The 22,971-nt window shown below is 32.3% G+C and overlaps 1 long non-coding RNA gene across 9 annotated transcripts in view; it reads left to right on the forward strand.

Moving 5' to 3' along the window:
• Positions 1–348: 348 nt before the first annotated feature.
• The window catches only part of LOC143233799 (uncharacterized), a 35,484-nt gene continuing 12,861 nt past the window's right edge, over positions 349–22,971 (forward strand). Inside the window, exons 1-4 of one of the 9 annotated variants that reach the window (XR_013018384.1) lie at positions 354–950; positions 2,216–2,460; positions 3,240–3,384; positions 21,184–21,428. This is a non-coding gene — a long non-coding RNA (uncharacterized LOC143233799). Of the gene's footprint in view, positions 951–2,215; positions 2,461–3,239; positions 3,430–5,570; positions 5,739–21,183; positions 21,429–22,971 lie in introns of all 9 variants that reach the window. The other 8 variants (XR_013018470.1, XR_013018483.1, XR_013018413.1 and 5 more) reach the window with 8 other exon arrangements.

The raw sequence follows: 22,971 nt of genomic DNA on the forward strand, positions 1-22,971 counted from the left end.
TTTTTTTTTGCTGAGAAAGAAAAGAAATCCGTAATAAATATAAACATTAAAGATAAATTTAGAATAAATGCAATCATATCACAAAAACGTAGAAACTCGTTGTGAATGCATATGCGACATTTTCAAGTACATAGGTTTGTTTGAATCTTTTCCCCTTTGGACATAAACATTAAAACAGAACTAAACGACTGTTAAAACCAAAATAAGAAGGGACTTGAAAAGTGCAGCCCTAATTTTTATCTAATTACAGGGAAAGTTAGTTTTTATTTGTTTTTTCATTTGTTGAGATGAAACTAATATCGATGTACTTTGATGCCTTCCCTCTAGTCTTACACTGCTAAATTAGGGACGGCTAGCACAGATAGCCCTCGAGTGGCTTTGTGCGAAATTCCAAAACAAAACAAACAAAAAGTTTTTCAGTCTATACTGAATGGCAATTTTTAAAATTTTATTTATTTTTGTAGTATTTATAAATTAAGGGTCCAAGGAACTTCACTCAAGTTTGAAGAGTTTCTCTCCCGGTGTATCAATTTTGTTAAGCCCATATATATGTTTATTGGATATACGCACGCATATTTATAATAATTAAAATTTAGGAACAGACTTTCTATTTTTATTTAAAACATTAATATTGATCTTAAAATGTCTAGGTTACTGTAGAACTTTAATTTATGTGCTCAGTGTAAGTGTAAAAGATGTTTAGTTTTGGCACTAACGTTAGAAGTTTTATAAAATTTTGAAAGGAAATTGAACGTCAGTGTGTCACAACGAATATTACAACTTAGAAATAAGAAACTGTATCCCGAGCGCTTTTGACCGTTCATCAATAGTTTGCCGTCAACTTTTCGAAAACGCTCGAATTATAGGATTTCTTGTTTTTGTTTCTTCCAATGACTTTTAGTCCTTAACCTACTTGTTTCCATAATATCATGATTCAGTAGTGACAATTGGTAAGCTTATTAGTATTACGTCTAAACAGTAATAGTGCAAGATTCAGGTATAATACATAACTGCATGCAAGATGTGCATTAAAATTTTAAAAATTGGCGTAGGCTTAACACTTAATCAGAAATACCATCGGTAAGATGTAAAGATTTTAATTAGCAAGCTTCTTATCAAAACTTTTGTTTTTGTTTGTATTGAGTTTTAATAAATCAAATTATTTTACTTTATGAAAAATTTAAAATTATAAAGTGTATTTTTGAACAGTTACTGGATAACCTTCTGTATTGTTAATCATTCATGTTGTTATTCAGTACACATCATAGTCCAACTCAGTGACAGTTGATAGAAGTTATTTACATAACCTCTAATTCTAACCCCAGTTTAATCATTTGAAAATATGAGTGTGTTTTTTTCTTACTTCTGTAACTGAGTTTTATACTGTTGTAGTGTTATTGGCTTACACGAGTAAAACTAAGACAGATATGTAACTGTGAGACTTAGTATTAATACTGTAAAGTAATAGTAGTTCAAACTTTTGTAAAATAGTAAATGTCTAATGGCATTGATTTTGTTTTTAGTTAAACTGGATTGTGTTAAAATGCAAGGAAATATGTTACAAGGTAAAGCAAGAATATGGAAGGTCACATGAACTGTTGAGGATATAGGCCTGATGCCTTAACAATGAAAGCGTACTACAATGTGAACTTTCACATCTTGGTTAAATTAATACAATTAGGTGAGAAGGCATGGAGAAAGGGTATTTCACCCAGTTATGTCTCTAACAGTAAATATACAGAACAAATTTGTATCTGAAATTTCAATAATAATGATAAATTTCTCTAATAAGCAGTGGTGTCTGGAGTGCAAAAACTACATCTCAGTATCTTGCAAGTTATGTGAGACATGTATCAGGTCATCACATAAGTAATGTTTGAAATTTTAATACAGAAAGTGTCTCACGATATCTGTCTTTGTAGAAGGCTTTAATGACTAAAATATGCAGTAGGACGTGTATAAAAATGTTCAGATAAATAAAAGAAACTAACCCAACTCCATTTTTTCAAGTCATTAATTAAATAAACTTATGGAGATGGATGTGTCTGAGACCACATTAGGTATATAATGCTTTATGAGTTTAAAAGTGCAGTAGATACTATGCAATACATTCAAGGTGTTTATGTTGTGGAGTCTCTAAATGAAAGAAAATATTGAAGGTGGTTTCAGAAGTTTAGATCAGGTGATTACAGCTTAAATGATGCACCACATTCAGGTCATCCTGTTGAGTTTAACGATGACTTGCTGCTGGCTGCTTGTGATGAAGATTGTGCTGTAACAGTTGAAGAACTAGCATAGCAGCTTAATTCAACCCATTCAACAGTTCACCGTGATCTGCAACAGCTTGGAAAGGTGTCAAAATTGGAAAATGGGTGATTAGACAGAAGCCAACCTCAGAGCAAGAATGGACATTTGTACTTCTCTGCACTTCCATGAATGTAACTCACCTTTTTTGTACAGGTTAGTGACTGGAGATGAAAAATGGATATTTTATAAAAATGTAAGTACTGCAGACAATGGCTCACTGCATGTAAACTGCCCAAAATGGACCTCCACCCTAAGAAAAACTTGTTGGATGTTTAGTGGGATATTGTTGGTGTGATCCACTTTGAGTTGCTACCATGTTTTCACTGAATTGTGTATTGTCTATCACACACTGTGACAAGAATCCTTTCTAGTTTTTTAAAGTGAAATTTGAGGACAGTTCAAATAAAGAATTACTTGTGAAAATATGTACAAAGAAACTCGATGACAAGTGTTAATGATATTTTCAACTTGTTTCAAACTTTGTATTGTATTTCATGTGTAATACGTGTTAGTATAGGATTACATAACGAACACAATCCTGAGTTGTTGTACCTGAATATTTCTATCACATGAAACAAAGACTAGTTTGAAAATATCTTTTTAAAAAACAAATGTTGAAATGGGAGGATAAAAAATTCCATTTGAGAATAATTGATTGATAACAAAAAGTTCACAAATCATCAGTTCTAGTCGTCACTGTGTTTACTTTTACTGAAGATATCTTAGATGTCAGAGATGAATATATCTCTGTTCTTGATTCTTTTTGTAGTTTTGGTTATGCAAAAGAATTGTTCTAATTTTGTGGTAGTGATCCAAGAATAGTAAAAATGAAGACATGTTCTTAACTACATTGTACAAGATAAGTCTTACGGCTTTAGTTAGATGTGTTATTATAATTTATCTACTTACTAAAATACTTATATTTTTTACAGGTATTTCTTGTAAATGAGTGTTTGGAAGAATTGAATTTTCACCCAAATAGTTGTTGATCTTACTAACCAACAAAGACCAGAATAGAAAACTCTTGGAGCTCCACTAAAGTTAACATTAAGAACCTCTCAACTGGTATATTGTACAGTAAGTAACATACATTGCTACAATTATTGGTGGTTTTCTGACCAGGTAAGAATTACTTAGTATCAACTAACTATTAATTGTCAAGTGCATTGCAAAGTAATTAAGATATTTATGCATATTACATTGGAATTTGTTTTTCAGTGTCCTATCCAATATTAGGACAATTTTATGGTTATCTTCATAAATATATCTTTGATATTTTTGAGAAAAATCTTTAATCAAAGTTATTGTTCTTGTCACTTCCACAGAATAGTTATCACTTCATGCAAATAACCCATTATAATTAATCAAGATAAGAAAACTGCTCTGAGTAGGGTTCAACCTAGAATCTTTGACTTGGTCCTCTGGGAGAAATGCTCTACTTACTAAGCTATCAAGATTTGAATGTGTTACAATAACAATCATCAGTTAATGTTTCCCTACCTTGGTTATACATTAATACTTTATAGCTTCATGTTCACTAAACACCTCCATGTTTGACAACACGTGTATTAACAATAAGAGATCTACACATACACAGCACCGCTTAGTCATCTTTCAAGCCAAACATATGATTAGATGATTTACCATCTGTTCATTAGGAACTGAATGACAGATGATTTTCTACCACTATATAAAATTAAGATTGTAATAAACATAAAGGCTTGAACCTGTAACTTTCAGCTTACACTAGTGCTCTGAGACAAGTGCATTCAGCTTTATTCAAATAATTCACACCCTTACTGCTATACTATGTTTACATTAAATTGTGATCTATACAAATAAAATTAATGTTTTTTTGCAGGGAACATATTAAAATCTATTATATTAACATTAGAAAAGAGAGGTTTGACTTTGGAAACTGAAATATTTATCACTGTGTATTATATCGACAATGAGATAGTCTTGGATATTTGATTTCAGTATCATTCCATTTTAACTAATAATTAAACTTTTCAGACTTGTATTCTATATGAACTTTGTGATGCACAGTAACAACTGTTTTACTTATGATACACAAAAATGTTTTGGTGTTTATTTCTAACAAAATACTTGTAACTTTTAACTATCCATACAGAATTTTTTATCCAGAACAGAAATAGTTAGTGAAAGTAAATTAACTTGTAATTTATGGTACAGATATTGATATAATTTTTAAAAAGATATGTTTGTGTGAACTTTTGATTGTTTTCTTTTGCTTTTGAGCATCAACTCTTCAATCACTCATAATTTGAGTCTCACATTTCACTCTTTAAGCCTATATTTTGATAGTGCACTTTTTTTTTTTTAATGGTCTATAAAAACCTGTATTTTGTTAACCTTGAACAAAAAATGTTTTCTGAGAGCTGGATAGAGTTCAGTATAGAAGTTGCATAATTCAATTTAAACCTAGACATTTTATTTTACATCTAGATACACGAAATATGTTTTGTTTGCAACATGGAGTTGTGTAATGTTATTTATAGCTAAAAACGCTAGTTTTGTTGCTTCTACAACTTACATTTGAGAAATAAATTTTAATGAAATTTGACTAAGAGGCTTGCAATCACACTCCTGTAAACAGATAAAAATTACACTCCATTTATTATCAGTGTTCTCATTGTTTGTTGGATATACATTTTACATTATAGAATTTGTTTATTTATCAAGCAGCAAATTAGGTTATGTTTTTGGTTTGTAGTGTTCTAATTCCATTTAATGTGTCTTGAAGAATCTCTTCAGCTTATACTGGTAAGAGTTAATGATAAAGGAAGCTGTTGTTGAGAATCTAAATACTGGTAAGAGTTAATGATAAAGGAAGCTGTTGTTGAGAATCTAAAACCTTCAAATTTTCTTTTCACTGAGAGAAGAATCTTTTTTATGGAATTTTGTCCAAAACTTTCTTTGGGATGTAGAGCTAAGGATCAAACTGTTTTATTGTACCATTTCTGAGGTTAATGTTGTAGTTTTTTCAATGCAGTTTTACATATTATTTTAGTGACAAAATTGCTGTAAACTGAAAGTTGTTTGTTTTATGTAATAAATTACTTTAAAACACTGTGTGTGTTTGATCTCAACATGTTTATATAACTTCCATAACCATATTAATTACTTCATATAGATATATGAAATATACTGGAAATGTAGATGGAGGTGAAATTATCCAGATTATAATCCAGGAATGTATATTTATTTAATAAAAAAAGTATTTTGTTTGTTAACTGCAGAACATCTTCAGCTATGAACAATGTTTATTTCTCAGTGATGTCGAGAAACCCACTTGTTGAGAAATTTATGTGCAAAAACGGCTCGTTTGGGTTGAGAAAATATTTTACGTAGAAGAGCGAACAACTTTTTGACCTTCTTCGGTCATCATCAGGTTCACAAAGAAAGAGGTAACTGACCGGAAGCTGACCACATGTTTGAAAGGGGTTGTGTAACTGAGTGTCGGAATGTAGAGGGCGGTGTTAGATGTTTGAATATATAATTTTATTTATTTTATTATATTAATATAGGTATAAAGGCGTTCCTTTATATTGGTGTATTTTGGGCTTAAGTTGTTGTATAAGTAAGGCTTCTTTAATTTTGCGTTTGTTTCTTTATTTAGTATTTGAGTGTTTTCTATGGTTATGTTTTGTTTATTTGACTTGCGGTGTTCGAAAACATGTGAAGGTGACTTTTTCTGTTCTTTGAATCTGGTTTCCATTTTCTACTTGTTTCTCCAATATAGAAGTCGTGGCAGTTATCACATTGTATTTTGTAAATAATGTTGGTGTGGTGTTTGTCAGTGTAGTTTTTACATAGTATAGACCTCAGTTTTGTGCCTGGTTTTTGAATAAATTTGGTATTAACTGGAATGTCATATTTTGTTACTAGTTTTTGCCAAATGTTGGTTATTTGTTTGCTGATGTCAGGAATATATGGTATACAGCAGTATATGGTTTCGTGATTTTTGATTCGTGAGATATATTTACTTTTGTTGGTTGATTTTGCTTTCTGTCTAGGTGTGTGCGTATAATGTTTTCTACGGTTTGTGGAGGAAACTTATTGATCTTGATAAATTATTGTTTTATTTTGTCTAATTCATCGTTAATTTTATCTGGTGAGCATAGTTTTATGGCTGTGTTTATTTGGTTTCTTAGTATGTTGAGTTTTTGTTTTGTTTCATGTGCTGAGTCCCAAGGAATGTATAGTCCAGTATGGATGATTTTTTGGTGGATTTCTGTTTTGAATTGTGTGTCGGTTCTTGTAATTTTGAGGTTAAGAAATGATATTTGATTGCTTTCTTCCTGTTCACATGTGAAGTTAATGTTGGGATGTATAGAGTTAATGTGATTGAAAAAATTAAGTATGTGTTCTGTAGATTTGAATCCTGCAACTGTGTCATCTACATATCTGTACCAGTATAGTGGTGGATGTAATGCTGTGTTAATTGCTTGTGTTTCAACTTCTGTCATAAAAATATTGGCTAGAACTGGTGATACTGGGTTGCCCATGCTTAGGCCATTTGTTTGTATATAGTTTTGGTTGTTGAACATGAAGTTTGTCTTTATCGTGGTGAATTCTATGAGGGTTGCTAATTGGTTACTGGGAATGTCTATAGTTGGGTTAGGGTCTCGGATATAGAGTTCTAAGGCTATCTTGCAGGCTTCAGTGGTTGGAACTTCTGTAAAGAGGGATATAACATCGAAACTGGCCATTAAGGCTTTATGATTAAGTTGATTTAGATTAGACTTGAAATTAAAAGAGTCTTTGATGAATGAGTTGGCTGATGTTACATATTTGGAGAATGCCCATGCTATGTATTTACCAAGTTTCACCAGTTCTAGCCAATATTTACAAACATTAAAACCAAACCTTTCTGGACTTCTGTCACAGAAAAATTAATATAGTGATTTTGTTCCATTAACTTCAATATGTTTGTTACTGTGTGTAACAGAGTTTGTAAATTAAAGGGTTATTTTTGTAAATAGATTTGGTTTAAAGGCATTTATTTTTAAATTTTTGTGTGCATTTGTGCTAGACTTTTGATGTTAAGAATTTTTTGGAACTTGCCTCCCTCCTTAGGAATCTACCCAGTGTTTTATTAACAACAGAACAGTGTGAAAAACAAAAACATGTCTTGAATTCCATATCCCTGTTAAAGAAGTATTGAGTGCATTTCCAACCTGTTTAGTGTCAATGTTTTGTCAACACACTTATTAGAATGTGTTTTAAAAACATTGGAAGAAGTACTGTATGATTAGATTGTGTTTGTAATTTTGTCAAAATAAGTTTCATTTGAAGCTCTGTTTCTTGACATTAGTTAGTTTGTATTTCTTTCAAATGTGATACATGAAATATGCATGTAAACAAGTAATAATTATACTGTATATTTTGGGTGGAAGATGATAAAGTTGGCACTAATTGTCAACAGCATACATTTCATGAAATTTACATTTGTATTGGATCAGCTGAAATTGTTGTCACATGTTCTTAAACACATGATTTATAAGATAAATTCAACAAAACATGCAGCTGAAACATTCTGTTAGTAATTTTCTTAAATGTTGAGTGTTAGAAATGTAAAATAGATTTTATTCCAGCAGTACAGAATTGAGGTTATTTTATAGTTGATGGAATATTCTCACAACTTGTATTAAATAAATAAAGATACTATCAGTTTTTAGATTGAATAATAATGGCACAAAATATTTTAGAAGTAGAAACTAACTCTGTTAATCAGTGACTCTGTCGTCTGTTTGAAATGATTCTGTTTGAAATGATTCAGTTAAAATAATGACACAAATATTATGACTCTGTCGTCTGTTTGAAATGATTCAGTTAAAATAATGACACAAATATTATGACTCTGTCGTCTGTTTGAAATGATTCAGTTAAAATAATGACACAAATATTATGACTCTGTCGTCTGTTTGAAATGATTCAGTTAAAATAATGACACAAATATTATGACTCTGTCGTCTGTTTGAAATGATTCAGTTAAAATAATGACACAAATATTATGACTGTCGTCTGTTTGAAATGATTCAGTTAAAATAATGACACAAATATTATGACTGTCGTCTGTTTGAAATGATTCAGTTAAAATAATGACACAAATATTATGACTCTGTCGTCTGTTTGAAATGATTCAGTTACAATAATGACACAAATATTATGACTCTGTTGTCTGTTTGAAATGATTCAGTTACAATAATGACACAAATATTATGACTCGTCTGTTTGAAATGATTCAGTTAAAATAATGACACAAATATCATGACTCTGCCGTCTGTTTGAAATGATTCAGTTAAAATAATGACACAAATATCATGACTCTGTCGTCTGTTTGAAATGATTCAGTGAAAATAATGACACAAATATTATGACTCCGTCGTCTGTTTGAAATGATTCAGTTAAAATAATGACACAAATATCATGACTCTGCCGTCTGTTTGAAATGATTCAGTTAAAATAATGACACAAATATCATGACTCTGTCGTCTGTTTGAAATGATTCAGTGAAAATAATGACACAAATATTATGACTCCGTCGTCTGTTTGAAATGATTCAGTGAAAATAATGACACAAATATTATAACTCTGTCGTCTGTTTGAAATGATTCAGTGAAAATAATGACACAAATATTATGACTCTGTCGTCTGTTTGAAATGATTCAGTTAAAATAATGATACAAATATTATGACTCTGTCGTCTGTTTGAAATGATTCAGTTAAAATAATGATACAAATATTAAATTTTCTCATTGCTATTGATGTACTCTCTCATCATACGTGACATAATTTGATGTATTCTCTTATCATAATTCCTGTGGATTTAAAGAAAATGCACATGAACATGGTTTTCTTGGTGGATCATTGTTTGTATCAAGTGCTCCATTGAACCAAGTTCTTCCCTGTTTGTTTCTTGTGATTATATATTTGAAAATTAGTCCAACTTATAATTCCTAGTTGAGAAATAAAAAAACACAATTTGATGGAGATATGACATAAATGAACCATAAACACATTTGTTTACATTTTAATATTTGTGGTATATATATATATATATATATATATATATATATATATATAATCACTTGACTATTTCAAAATAAATGAATAAAAGCAGATATCACTGCATTATATGCCATTGTATTCAATGTGATGCATTTATTTAATTTCTGTAAGAAAATTCCAAAATTATTAGTGATTGACTAAATATTACTTATAATAAATACAAAGAAAAATAAAATTCACTTTGTCTAAAATAGTTCTAGTAAAGTATGAATGATTATCAAATAAATCTTTTGATTATAGATTTAATGTTTGTTTTTGTTCATTCAGAACCTGTATTGGGCAGTAAAAAATCACGGAAGAGACAGTTTCGATTTTCATCATGGCATGACATTATACTTTTAGAAGAAGTCTTAAGAATTAATCCTTTTCAAAAGAATCAGATTGGAAGAGGTAGCCATAACTTGTGGGATCAAGTAGCCCAGAGCCTCAGAAATAATAATAAATTTCATGTAGATAGTCGTCGATGCCGAGAAAGGACAATGCTTCTCCTGGAACATTTTGATAAAGATGTGGATTGCTTAAAGAGTGGTTCTGTTGCAGAAATTGAACTAAAATTGAACCTTCTTCAGGTTGTGAGGACCCTCAAGGAATGATTTTTTTTAAATCCTGAGAGAAGATTATGAATGAAACAAAAAGACTAGTATTTGAGTGACAGTTTTTTTAACATTTAAAACTAGATTTGATGTTAAGTTGAGCTTTCTGCCTAAAGAACTAGCATGCCACTAGCCTTGTGAAAACTTCCACCTAAAATCGTGAAATATGTGATTTTGTTCTACTGTGCAAGACCTATTTTACAGTAAAATTCTCCACCAATAAGAGTGCGACACACCTACTTTTGTGAATACTCCATCTACATTCCCATACAAGAAACCTCATTCTTTTCCTCTGCACAGTCATGCAAAGATATGTTTATTTTTGCTGAGACTTGAAGTACTTTAACTTTGTGTTTTTAACCTATAAGTTTGAATTTACAATTAAACATGAACTTTTATATTGCTGAAGTGAGTACAAACATCACTCACAATTACAAAGAAATGAGGAAGTTATTTACCTGTTGAGATCATTACAGTCATCGTCCAATGTGTGGCAGTTATTTACCTGTTGAGATCATTACAGCCATCGTCCAGTGTGTGGCAGTCATTTACCTGTTGAGATAGTTACAGCCATCGTCCAATGTGTGGCAGTCATTTACCCATCATTTACCAAGTTACAGTGTGGCAGGATCTATGTTTCCTCCATTCTTGCCTCATCATTTCCAAAATAGGATTTTCAATTTAAAATTTAGTTGAACAGAATAAACTACATCTATTCTAATATGTTTATATTTAGATTCATTTTGCTTCAGTCAGATGGGTCATCGGTTATCTTGAACCATGGTCCAGCTTTCTGCTCTTCTCCCAATTCCCTTTATCTTTACAGCCATCGTCCAGTGTGTGGCAGTTATTTACCTGTTGAGGTCGTTACAGCCATCGTCCAGTGTGTGGCAGTTATTTACCTGTTGAGGTCGTTACAGCCATCGTCCAGTGTGTGGCAGTTACTTACCTGTTGAGATTGTTACAGCCATTGTCCAATGTGTGGCAGGATCTATGTTTCCTCCATTCTTGCCTCATCATTTCCAAAATAGGATTTTCAATTTAAAATTTAGTTGAACAGAATAAACTACATCTATTCTAATATGTTTACATTTAGATTCATTTTGCTTCAGTTAGATGGGTCATCTGTTATCTTGAACCATGGTCCAGCTTTCTGCTCTTCTCCCAATTCCCTTTATCTCCCAATCATAACAATTTATTCCTTTATAGTTCCAGTCTACCTTCAGCATTTGGATGAGGTGATTTTGAATTTATTAGAGATACAATATGTAGAGCTAGTTCTTCACCCTTTTCTGGGTTATTATTCTTCCATCTTTTTTTTTCTGTTAGAGAAACTGGACTTTATACCTTTACCTATCTTCCATTGCTCATATTTTGGTTATTCCTTATTTTCAAAAGCAGTATTAGTTCTCTGTTCACTGGTATTTTCAACCAGCCCTATGAATGACCAAGACAGGTTAATTGGATGCATTTTTCTTTGTTTCTATAGCACTCCTGCCTCATGACTGTACTTCATGCTCATTGAACCTTGTTTATCAGTTTCATGTCCTTCCATTCAGAATAGCTGTAGCTCCATATATTTGATTCACACTATGTGGGTTTTCACTCCTCATTTACATGGTCTTGGGACTACAAATACAATTTTATATGGTTGACAGGCTTCTCCTCTCCCCTTCTTGAGCAGAAGTCACAGGTCAGACCACATTTTACTTCACAGAACTGCTCACTTGGGATGGCTCTTTCAGAAAAGGAACAGTACCAACTCTTTTCTACCTTGACTCAGTGTCTTATTCACCTCTAGACACTTTTCATATTTTTCCTTTGTTGTGTTTTACCTTATCCTTCCAGACTAGACCAAGTAAGTTTAGTCATGTAAGTATGCCCCCTCCAGTAGTACAGTGGTAAGATCATAGACTTACAATGCTAGAAGTTAGATTTCAGTACTCATGGTGGGCAGAACACAAATAGCCCATTGTGTAGTTTTGTGCTTAATTCCAAACAAACAAACAAATACTTAAGTCTTTTCCTTCACCATCTTCATAGTAGATTCTCTCTTTTGAGGACTGGCTTATCTGAAACCTCTCATTCCACTTGGCTGTCTTTATATTCATCCCAGCTAGAGGGCTCTACATGACTAATAGTACCTGTTCAGGAATCCACTGCCCTCAAGGGTCCTCCTTCCTACCCATCTCCTGGAGGATTTTGCCTGGAGGCTGGACTGCTCAAACACAGCCATTGGTGTTCCTTTACCTCCACTAAAGCCCAACTTCTCCTGTTCTCCACCATTCCTTCACTGGGTGGGGAACATCCTTGTACAACTCTCATGACAGGTTTTTAGCCTTTTGATGGCAAAGAAGAAGCATGTTGCCAGCATACTGGACAAAATATAAATTCAAATGACATAATTTAGGGTCGGGCAAGGATGTTGCATTGGCAGATATCTAAAGATCCAATGTCTTGGATTTAGGTATGGGGGAGAAATGGGAGTACCCTGAGAAAACTCTCTTTCACGGCCTGGGTGCCGAATAATCCATGCTCGGGAGTAGCTGTAGGGAAAGAAACTATATAGGTTAATAATACATAAAGGATTAAAACATATGGAAAAGGAAAGAAAAAACAATAACATGAGAGGCTTTAGGCAGAACAGTAGAAGAAGCTGGTTTCTTGTAGGTTTGGATGAAAAACTTTGCTTTGCTTGTATACCATCGAGGAAATTCAGTGTGGGTTTGGGTTCCAAGATGCATAGAAGTAGTGAGGGTGAACGTGAGTTCTCTGGTTGTACTCCTTGAATGTGTTGTTCTTTGGTGGTCTGGACTGATTTGTAACTTCTGAGTGTTTGTAATCTTGAAGTCTGTCTGAACTGATGCATTTGTAGTCTTAGATTACATGTTTGTGTCTGGCATGAGGTTGTAGTACCTGAAATTAAAGTTGTGGTCTGGAAAGATTTTTCATGTCTCTTCTTGGGATCAGTAAGTCCAGACATGTTGCTTGTAATGGAGGCTAAGGGTGTTGATGTAGAACTGGATGAGAATGTTTGGGTGTTTTTTTTCTGATTGGATCTGGATTAAGTGTTAAATTGGTTCTTGAACGCTGAAAGTTGTCCATAGGTTGCCTGTATCGTCTGGAAGTTTTATATGGCTGCAGGTGGCTGGAGCGGAGACGTGGGTGTTCGGCATTGAAATGAGGGATGTGGTAGTAATACCTGTTGTGGAAAATGGGGTCAGGACTATGCTTTGATGTTGTCACTATCTTGATGTAATAGGTGGGCAGTTTGGTATGTTTATAGAGTATATGATGTACTGCATGTAACTTGGTTTGGGTCTGACTTTTAATGGACTGTTTAATTTTGTTGGGTACAATGCTTGGGTGGACACCCCAAGGAACACAAAGAAAAGGCTAACAGAAAATTTGGGGGAGGGGAGGACAACTGATGTTAAATACAGTGCTTCATGGTTGACATAAAAATACTTGATTAATGGGTGTAGAGGGCTGGATAAGAATTCCTCCATGACAAAGGATTCGATTCCTCGACAGGTTGATAGTTGTGCCCAGCTAGGCTTGGGTGATGAACGTGGCTATTTGCTTGTAGCAGTGTATGGTTAGGCAGTAGTCCATTGATGATTGCCAGAGAGCCTGATGGGGTAACTGGCATGACAGGTTCTGGCATCTTAAACAGCATGATAGAAGAGAGCATTTCTTGCTTGCTCGGTGCCTAGGGCATGAGTTCATCTGTGACTCTGCCCTTCAAGTTCCTCACTCTTTTAAACTTCATTATTATGATTTCTGACCTAACAAATTCATCTGGATTAATTTCTATCACTTGGATGTACTTCTTTGCCCCAACTGTTTCTTCTTTCTTAATGCTTTGTATACTCGGGAGGTTATCTCACTTTTTCTCCCATTCTTCCTTCCTTCTCCCTTATTTTTGGATATTATGCTCAGGATGGACTCCAATATCTGATCAGGGCTGTTTATTTTTCTTTCTCCTCTAGGGATTCTCAGCACAATTGTTTCATTCCTTTGGATTTCTTATCTATTAGAGTACATTTTCTAGATGGATTCTCCAACTTATCCAAATATTTTTTACTATTTCTTGTATGTAGATAGTTGATGACCACTTCATATCTTCTTTTGCCATATTCGTCTTCTGATACAATCTCTTGCAGCTCCCCATCAACTTCTTGAGGAGTTTTCTCTGGGTGGCATTTGTCTCGCATTATCTTCACCATTTGGCTGTCTTGTTTCTAGTAGCAATTAGACATTCATCAATACCCATTCTTCATTTGACCTTGCACCTGTAATACTTGATAGTATTCATTTACTTCTTCCCAGTTTGTCCCTGAAGAAGAAAGGTCCACACTTGTTGAGACTGTGTGTTTTCCTGACATTATGCATTTACTTCTTCATTCTCATTCTAGTTTGGGATCCTACTTGGTGGCTAATGTCACTTCACAGGGGATAGGTAAGTATATTACCCAAAACCTACTTTGAGTTGGCATAACATAAATTGCTCATAACATTTGTTCTGGCTCAGTCAGTGCCCACTGTGAGGTGGGGTGTTCCACAAAAACTACTGGAGTCTTGCTCAGGGTAATACTATATAATATTCAACAGTCTTATCCAGATTGTACTCATTCCATGGACTATCATGGATAAAACCAGCACTAAAGTTGTGCATCTGCCTACTTTTCTAACTAGTGTTGTATTCAGCAAAGGATGTTTTAGCAGGTGCTTGATGGGAATTTGGGCATGTTCTCTCAGTCTTCCAGATGCAAATTCATTCTTCCCTTTGAGTGGAGCATGAGAGACCCTTACTACTTACCAGCTGTCATCTGCTAGGGAGGTGTCCCATGGAGAACCCCAACTGATTGGGACCTAAATACTGGCCATGTTTCCTTCTGCAGTGAGAAGTAGAGAAGGGGTGTTTTTAGAGTGTAGTGCAGATCATCCATTCCAAATGGACACATCATAATCTTAAAATGGATTTTAAACACGTCACTATATTCAGCCCTCTGTGTCTCTAGTTGTTATATCTAGTACTACTGCAATGAGAGGATCCCTGAATATCCAGTGGTGGAGTAGATATATTCAACTGTGATGTATCATTTACACACCCTACTCCTGCAGCAGGAAAGGGGACCTGTATAATATGATGGTTGAGTAGTTATTTAAGTATCTGTGCTTCTTGTGTCCAATAAGGTGCCTTCCTCCTATGACTGGTATGGGGTCTGATGTTAAAGGAGTTATGCACATATACTTATCACAAGTATCCTTATCTCACTGCTGGTTCTAACTGAAGGTTGAGGAGGTGATGTGCACATTAGGTACAGTCTAAGTGAGACCCACTTTGCTATTCATATTATGTATTGGCCATCCAACAACTTCTGTGAGTGTTTGGATAGTCCTATACCTATTCTACCCATCTTTGCAACTCAGTTCAAGTCTTTTTACCTTTTTTATTCTTTACCCTGGATGAGAAGAGATGTTGGCTCTCTTGGGGAGTGTGCCTGTGAAGCCCTTCCAATAAGATGTCACACTCCATGGGCTTCTTTGGATTCTTACCAAAGGGAACTCATCTAGACCAATTTTGCAATGGTCCTTTCACCTTGCCAATGTGAAATTCTAGCTATTTGTGTATGGAGATGAGTGATGTATTGGAAGGTTAATACTTTTCTCAAAATGTATTTCCAGTAGATCTTCACTTCGATATATACTCCCATTCCTTCTCTTCACTTTCCAGGTGCACTCTTATTGGTTGCTTGTCAAAAAACAATGATGATTCTGCACATTGTGTGTAGAGAAAGTATTTGCATAATGAGGTGTTACATTAATGTTGGTGGAGGGTTTTGCTACATGCTATGTCATCATGCAGTAGTGCAAATTTATGTATTTCACCTCAATGTCATTTGGTAGTTTTCACAAAGTTGGTGGGATGAGTTTCTTGGGCACAAAGTGCAACTTCAAAAGGAAAATATCTGAACTGTCTGTGTATGATGGTATCTGTTGGAAATACGTTTTAGTTAAGGAATATGTTAAGTTTTTGAATAACTTTTAGAATGTTTAATACATTTTTTAATCCAAGCTAAATAATAAATAATTTTTAATTGTTTTTAACTTAGTTTCTTTTAATCTTTAAAAAAAAGAGCAGATATTATGTTTACTGTACTGTAACTTGTGTTAAAAAATAAAGTTGACAGTGTTCTGAAATAAAGTGTAATCTCTTCACTTCATGCTTTCATCTTTTCTTGAAAACTCATCTGCTGAGAAAAATTTATTGTCTATTGAATAAGAATATTTTATTATTATTGTTAAGTTTGTAACGTAATTATACAGATAGATACTTGTATTTGTGTATCATTAAGTAATTGTACAGATAAAGATACTTGTATTTGTGTATCATTAAGTAATTGTACAGATAAAGATACTTGTATTTGTGTATCATTGAGTAATTATACAGATAAAGATATTTGTATTTGTGTATCATTAAGTAATTATACAGATAAAGATATTTGTATTTGTGTATCATTAAGTAATTATACAGATAAAGATATTTGTATTTGTGTATCATTGAGCAATTATACAGATAAAGATATTTGTATTTGTGTATCATTAAGTAAAGATACAGATAAAGATACTTGTATTTTTGTATCATTAAGTAATTGTACAGATAAAGATACTTGTATTTGTGTATCATTGAGTAATTATACAGATAAAGATATTTGTATTTGTGTATCATTAAGTAATTATACAGATAAAGATACTTGTATTTGTGTATCATTGAGTAATTATACAGATAAAGATACTTGTATTTGTGTATCATTAGGTAATTATACAAATAAAGATACTTGTATTTGTGTATCATTAAGTAAAGATACAGATAAAGATACTTGTATTTGTGTATCATTAAGTAAAGATACAGATAAAGATACTTGTATTTGTGTATCATTAAGTAATTGTACAGATAAAGATACTTGTATTTGTGTATCATTAAGTAATTGTACAGATAAAGATACTTGTATTTGTGTATCATTAAGTATTTGTACAGATAAAGATACTTGTATTTGTGTATCATTAAGTAATTGTACAGATAAAGATACTTGTATTTGTGTATCATTAAGTATTTGTACAGATAAAGATACTTGTATTTGTGTATCATTAAGTAATTGTACAGATAGAGATAGTTGTATTTGTGTATCATTAAGTAATTGTACAGATAAAGATACTTGCATTTGTGTATCATTAAGTGCATTTCTTATAATGTTTTGTTAACAATTATGCTTAATAATTGTAGATTATTTTTAAATATATTTTATTAACAGAGACTTCTAATAATTTTTGCTGAGCTTATACGCTTCAATAAATGTAAGGAGAAAAGTAAATATTAGATACATTATGTACAAACTGTGTGATTCCAGCTGAATGTTATGAACATTATTTGGTCGAATTGATTCAAGGTACTTAGTTTACAATTGTATTAACTGAAATTTGCTTTTAAAAATTGTGTGTTGTTCAGTAGTTAGTATTTATAGCTTGTGGTTGTAGTTTGCTGCAAATAATAATAATAGTGTTGAACTGTTTACCATTATTTTCCATACAGATTTGTGAACATAGCAATGTATGTAATTCAGTGAAAAACAATTTCAGTTACGCAGGTGTCTCCTTTTGTTCCTGGAAGAGACAGTAGCAAGTACCTTGGCAAGCTTAGCAAAAAGGGTGGATCTTTTTGTTGTCGGATCTGCAGTCGAATGTTTTCAGACTACAGTAATTGTAGAAGACATGAAAAGACGGTGCATTCTAGAAAATTATTTAAATGTGATCTGTGTTTCAAGTTTTTTAAATCACAGGGTTATGTAGAAAAGCACTGGAGAAAAATACATAACAGCATTGATTTTAAGGAAATGGATTTTTCTTTTTAAAACATATTCCTATCATTTTATGATGTCAGTTTTTTTTTATTTTGAAATGTTTTTGCTTGGGATTATTTTTCTAATTAATATGACATGTTTATCAAAAAAAAATCACACTAAGACTGCCTAAGTATAATGTTTTCAGATTTCGTTTTTTCATTCTGAATATTATCAGCAGACCTTAACAGTTATGTTACGTATGCTGTGAAATGTGGTTTATGTAATTATTTTGAAATGAACTAACTTTTTTCTTTATTGTCATGTTTCTTGAAAAAAGAACATGATGAATGTCTTAACAGTTTCACTGTTTTGAAGGGACTTTCATGGCTAATAAAATTTTTTTAGTTTCAGGTTATTCGTTGTTATTAAAACAAATAATTTCTGTTAAATGTATTTATTGCTTGTAATTCTGTCCTTATTAGGTTTAGATTTGAAAGTAATATCTCGTGTAACCCTTGCCTTTAGTTAAGATTTAATAACCTATTTGTATTGTATGTGACTAAACACATAGTTAAGTTATAGAGAGAAGAGTTGAAAGTAATATAATTCATATCATATTCATTTTGAATATTTTCTGTTTATTGTTTTATCAAATAAAACAAACATATATCTAAAAATTTTGAAAAACATGTAAACATATTTTATTTTGGGACTGGTAACATAGTTTCCTTTTGTTGATTTTGTTACATATGTGATTCAATTATATGTAAACAAAAAGTTTAATATTACTTGTTGTTTTGATATATTGTACAAGTATTTTTCTATGACAACAGAAAACAGTCAAAATATAAGAATTAATATGTAAAGTCATAGATCAGATATTGAGTAAAACACAAGTGACAGATTTGATTTTAATTCATATTCTCACATTTCATTTGTGGCTGAACTTAAAGCAGGTGGTACATTCTCTTGATACTTAGTTGAATATAGCCTACTGGTCAGTATTTACGACCGTATACCTGAAGTTTCATGGTTTCTGTAATGCTACAGCAGAAACACATCATGGTCAGGTCTCAATAATTGATTAGAGAAGTTCAAGAGATGTAGATGGGTGCTATCAACTAGCTGCTCTCCCTCTAGTTTGTCAGTTCAAGAGATGCTATATATGGGTGCTATCAAGAGATGTATAGCTGCTCTAGCCCTCTAGTTTGTTAGTTCAAAATTAGATGGGTGTTATCAACTAGCTGCTCTCCATTCAGTTTGTCAGTTCAAGAGATGTAGATGGGTGCTATCAACTAGCTGCTCTCCCTCTAGTTTGTCAGTTCAAGAGATGTATATGGGTGCTATCAACTAGCTGCTCTCCCTCTAGTTTGTTTGTTCAAAATTAGATGGGTGTTATCAACTAGCTGCTCTCCCTTCAGTTTGTCAGTTCAAGAGATGTAGATGGGTGCTATCAACTAGCTGCTCTCCCTCTAGTTTGTCAGTTCAAGAGATGTATATGGGTGCTATCAACTAGCTGCTCTCCCTCTAGTTTGTTAGTTCAAAATTAGATGGGTGTTATCAACTAGCTGCTCTCCTTTCAGTTTGTCAGTTCAAGAGATGTAGATGGGTGCTATCAACTAGCTGCTCTCCCCTAGTTTGTCAGTTCAAAATTAGGGATAGCTAGTACAGGTAGCCATTGCATAGCTTAATGCATGTATCAACGATATGATGTTACAATACTGCACCCAGTTCATTGCAAATGAAAACTTGCAGTATTTTTTCATTAACATTTGCAGAGACATCTTACTGTAGTGATGTTCATTGCAAATGAAAACCTGTCATAAATATATTTTTTTAATTCAGAGTAACTTGAACATTTTACAATATAAGGAGAAACATTGGTTATGAAGTAAAGTTTGGATAATGTTTTATAACAAAGTATAATTTATTTCTTTTTGAACAAGACTACAATTATGTCATCTGTTTTATAGGTTTCTGAATATTTATTAATGTCATTTTTCAAAAATAGGCTGATACAAGTCACATTAAAGTTATCTTCAAACTTTTGTAAGAATTAAGAAGAAGATTCCTACACTACTTACAAACAATAATGGTTGTTTTAACTGTCATATTTGGCTTTCTGAAGCTTGTGTAACTTCAGACTTCTTTAATCGAGCACCACATTTGAATTATTGCAGCAATCCAAGGTTTTCAATTCATAATTCACTGATAATAATTGTTCAAAGTTGGAAACAGTATACTTGTGTTCAGTATCAGTGATAGTCTCATGCAGAGCATCTGGATCACCAGCAAGCTTTTCAAAACTAGTTTTTTTTGCTAGTAATTACACTGAAGTTTCCTCTTCACTGTGATGGCTGTTCGTGTTGTTTACAGTGTTGTCATTGGAAACAACAGAATTATTAATCCAGTTACCATTGTGTTCAAGTGTGAATGTCTGAAGAACTTAAGTTTGCATCATTTTATTTTTTGTTATTCGTTCTGCTATTTCTGTGTTTGTTTATGAAGAATAGGCTTCGTTACTTGAAGAACTGCAGTGACAACCACTGTGGACCAATACGAACCTTCAGCTAGTTGTTGTACACCTGATAATCAATAAGTAATTTAAAGTTTTTAAAGATTGTTTATATTTGGTGATTATTTATACTTTGGGTAAACAGTATTGAAGTTAAAATGTGCTCATAAATGGTTATATATGACATATGTAGTGCCTCAGTTTCAAAATTGATTGTGTTATTTATTTTGTAAAGTGTTTTCTTAGAGTTATGCATTATTCCCTAAATTATTTGAGATATAGCATCTCACTGATGCCATGAATATTAGATCAGTGTCTTTACAAACTTGTAAACAATAAGGGTACTGTTTATACAAGACAGTGTTACTGATGTTATACCTTGTAGTCTGATTTATCTTTGTTATTGTGTGTTTATTTTAATTCTCTAGTTGTTTGATTGAAATGTAGATGTTACTTCTCTACATTACTGAGTTACAAAAATTATTGTATTAATGGAAATAACAAACATGCAATATGCTGATTAATATCACTTTCCTGTAATATGTAGATGTTTAACAGTTTATAATAAACAACAGTTTTACTCTGAAATAAATATTCAAATCACAGATGTGCAGATAGCTTTAAGTTCCTGTATTTTCCGCCTTTGTATGTGAACTTTCAGATTGGTTAACTTATTTTGAGGGCTGTGTTTTTTAAAGCTTTCATTTTTTCCTTCCCATTACTTAGTAAGAACTAAAATATTAATGGTCATTCAGAAAAGTGTATCAGTATGTACAGCTAAGAGTTCTTGTTATATTATCTCACATGACATTAATTTTGACAGGGTTTGTTTGTTCTGTCTGCGGCAAGCAGTTATGGTCCAAGTGGAGCTTCAACAGGCACATGAGTGGCCACACTGGCACCCGTCAACTGGAATATTGTCATTTGTGTGGGAAGAACTTTACTTGGAGAGACAGTCTGTTGCGTCACCAGAGGCTCAAACACAGAATATTTTCTCATCGGTCACCAAATAATCCCTTTCGAAGGAAAAAATATAAATGATAGAGGAAACGGGTATCAAATTATGATGTAGTGTTAACCTTGTGATTACCACTGCTTTTAATGTGGGAAGTAAATATCCTATGTGTGCCACTGCTAGTTGTAATAATAAGAGTAAGGAGTACATACACTGAAATAAGTTATTTTATAGTTTCTTTTGTGTTCAATGATGCTGTGAACTAATTACCTTAAAAAAGATGAGATTCTGCCTTTACTCCAGTCAACACATAATCTAATAGAAACAATCTGATTGTGATGTGTGTTAAAATCATAATGTCAAGTTATTTCAGAGGTTGCTAGAGTGTTATTTTTCAGATGGGGCTGATCATTCATATAATTTCTACTTCAGCAGTGTAGAGTGTTTACTATAATATAAAAATATTGTAGGACCATAGGTGAGCGTGAATTTAATGTAGTAAGTTACATGATAATGAGTTATAATAAGTAAGGGGATGCAAAGAATTGTGGGACATACTTTAGATTATTTTTATCAATCTTTTAAGTTTGCTAACAAAATACTAAGTACTAAAAATGTACTCTGAATACTTTAATAGTTCTTTTATGTCTTCAGAGTTACATTCCCAACCTAACATTATACGTACTTAGAAGATATTTATAAGTGGCATATTTCAGCTATTAACATGTTTAGAATGAAATGTAATTACGTGTTTCACTGATTAAAACAGAATTACTAATATTAGAAGACATAATTATTCACAAACTTTATCAGTCGTTTAGTCATTTAATTATTCACAAACTTTATCAGTCGTTTAGTCATTATTAAAAGAATCAATAAATTTGATTATATTTCTTTAAATTCAACTATACAACTGTAATTAATATTTTTATTTTGCATAATTATTGATCTGCTTTGCTATAAAAAAAAAAGTTTGATCTCACAGAATATTCACATTCCTTGTCAAGTTTTAAAATGATAAAACAACACCTTTATGTAATATTAAGTGATGTTTTAAACATTTTGTATTATTGAGCACAAAGACTAATAAAGTTCTGCAGGGTGACAATACTTAGTTGTGAGAATTTTCTGTCGCATTCAAAAAATTTCAGTCTGAACTTTCTTCTTTTAAGATGATATAGATGAATAGAATTTTAACATTGGATAAGTTTTGAAAATGGCCACAAAACTGTTAGGTTAATTTCATATATTTGTATATTTATAAAATTAAATTTTATTCAAAGTGTATTTACATCTTATGAACATTATCAGACTGTATATATTATATGCATCAAACACTCATTGTCAACTGGTGACCTTCAGTGGCAGAACAAACCAACAGGAACCTTTGTTTTTAATGCATCATATGGATTACAAGTTACTTTCCATTAAAGTATTTCTTTGTTTTTAATATTGCAGTGTATAGCAAGTAGAAATAAAGCATAATTTGATGATAGAATTAGGACATCAAATCCTCTGTGATGTTAGAATTACGACATCAAATCCTCTGTGATGACACGTAAAATTATTCCATATTTGAGCTTTTAATTCAACAACAATTAAAGATGAGTCTTGTTAATTCTATTAAGAATAATTTTTTTTACAGTATAACTGATG

The sequence above is a fragment of the Tachypleus tridentatus genome, chromosome 1, assembly GCF_004210375.1.
Source record: "Tachypleus tridentatus isolate NWPU-2018 chromosome 1, ASM421037v1, whole genome shotgun sequence".
Lineage (NCBI taxonomy): Eukaryota > Metazoa > Arthropoda > Merostomata > Xiphosura > Limulidae > Tachypleus > Tachypleus tridentatus.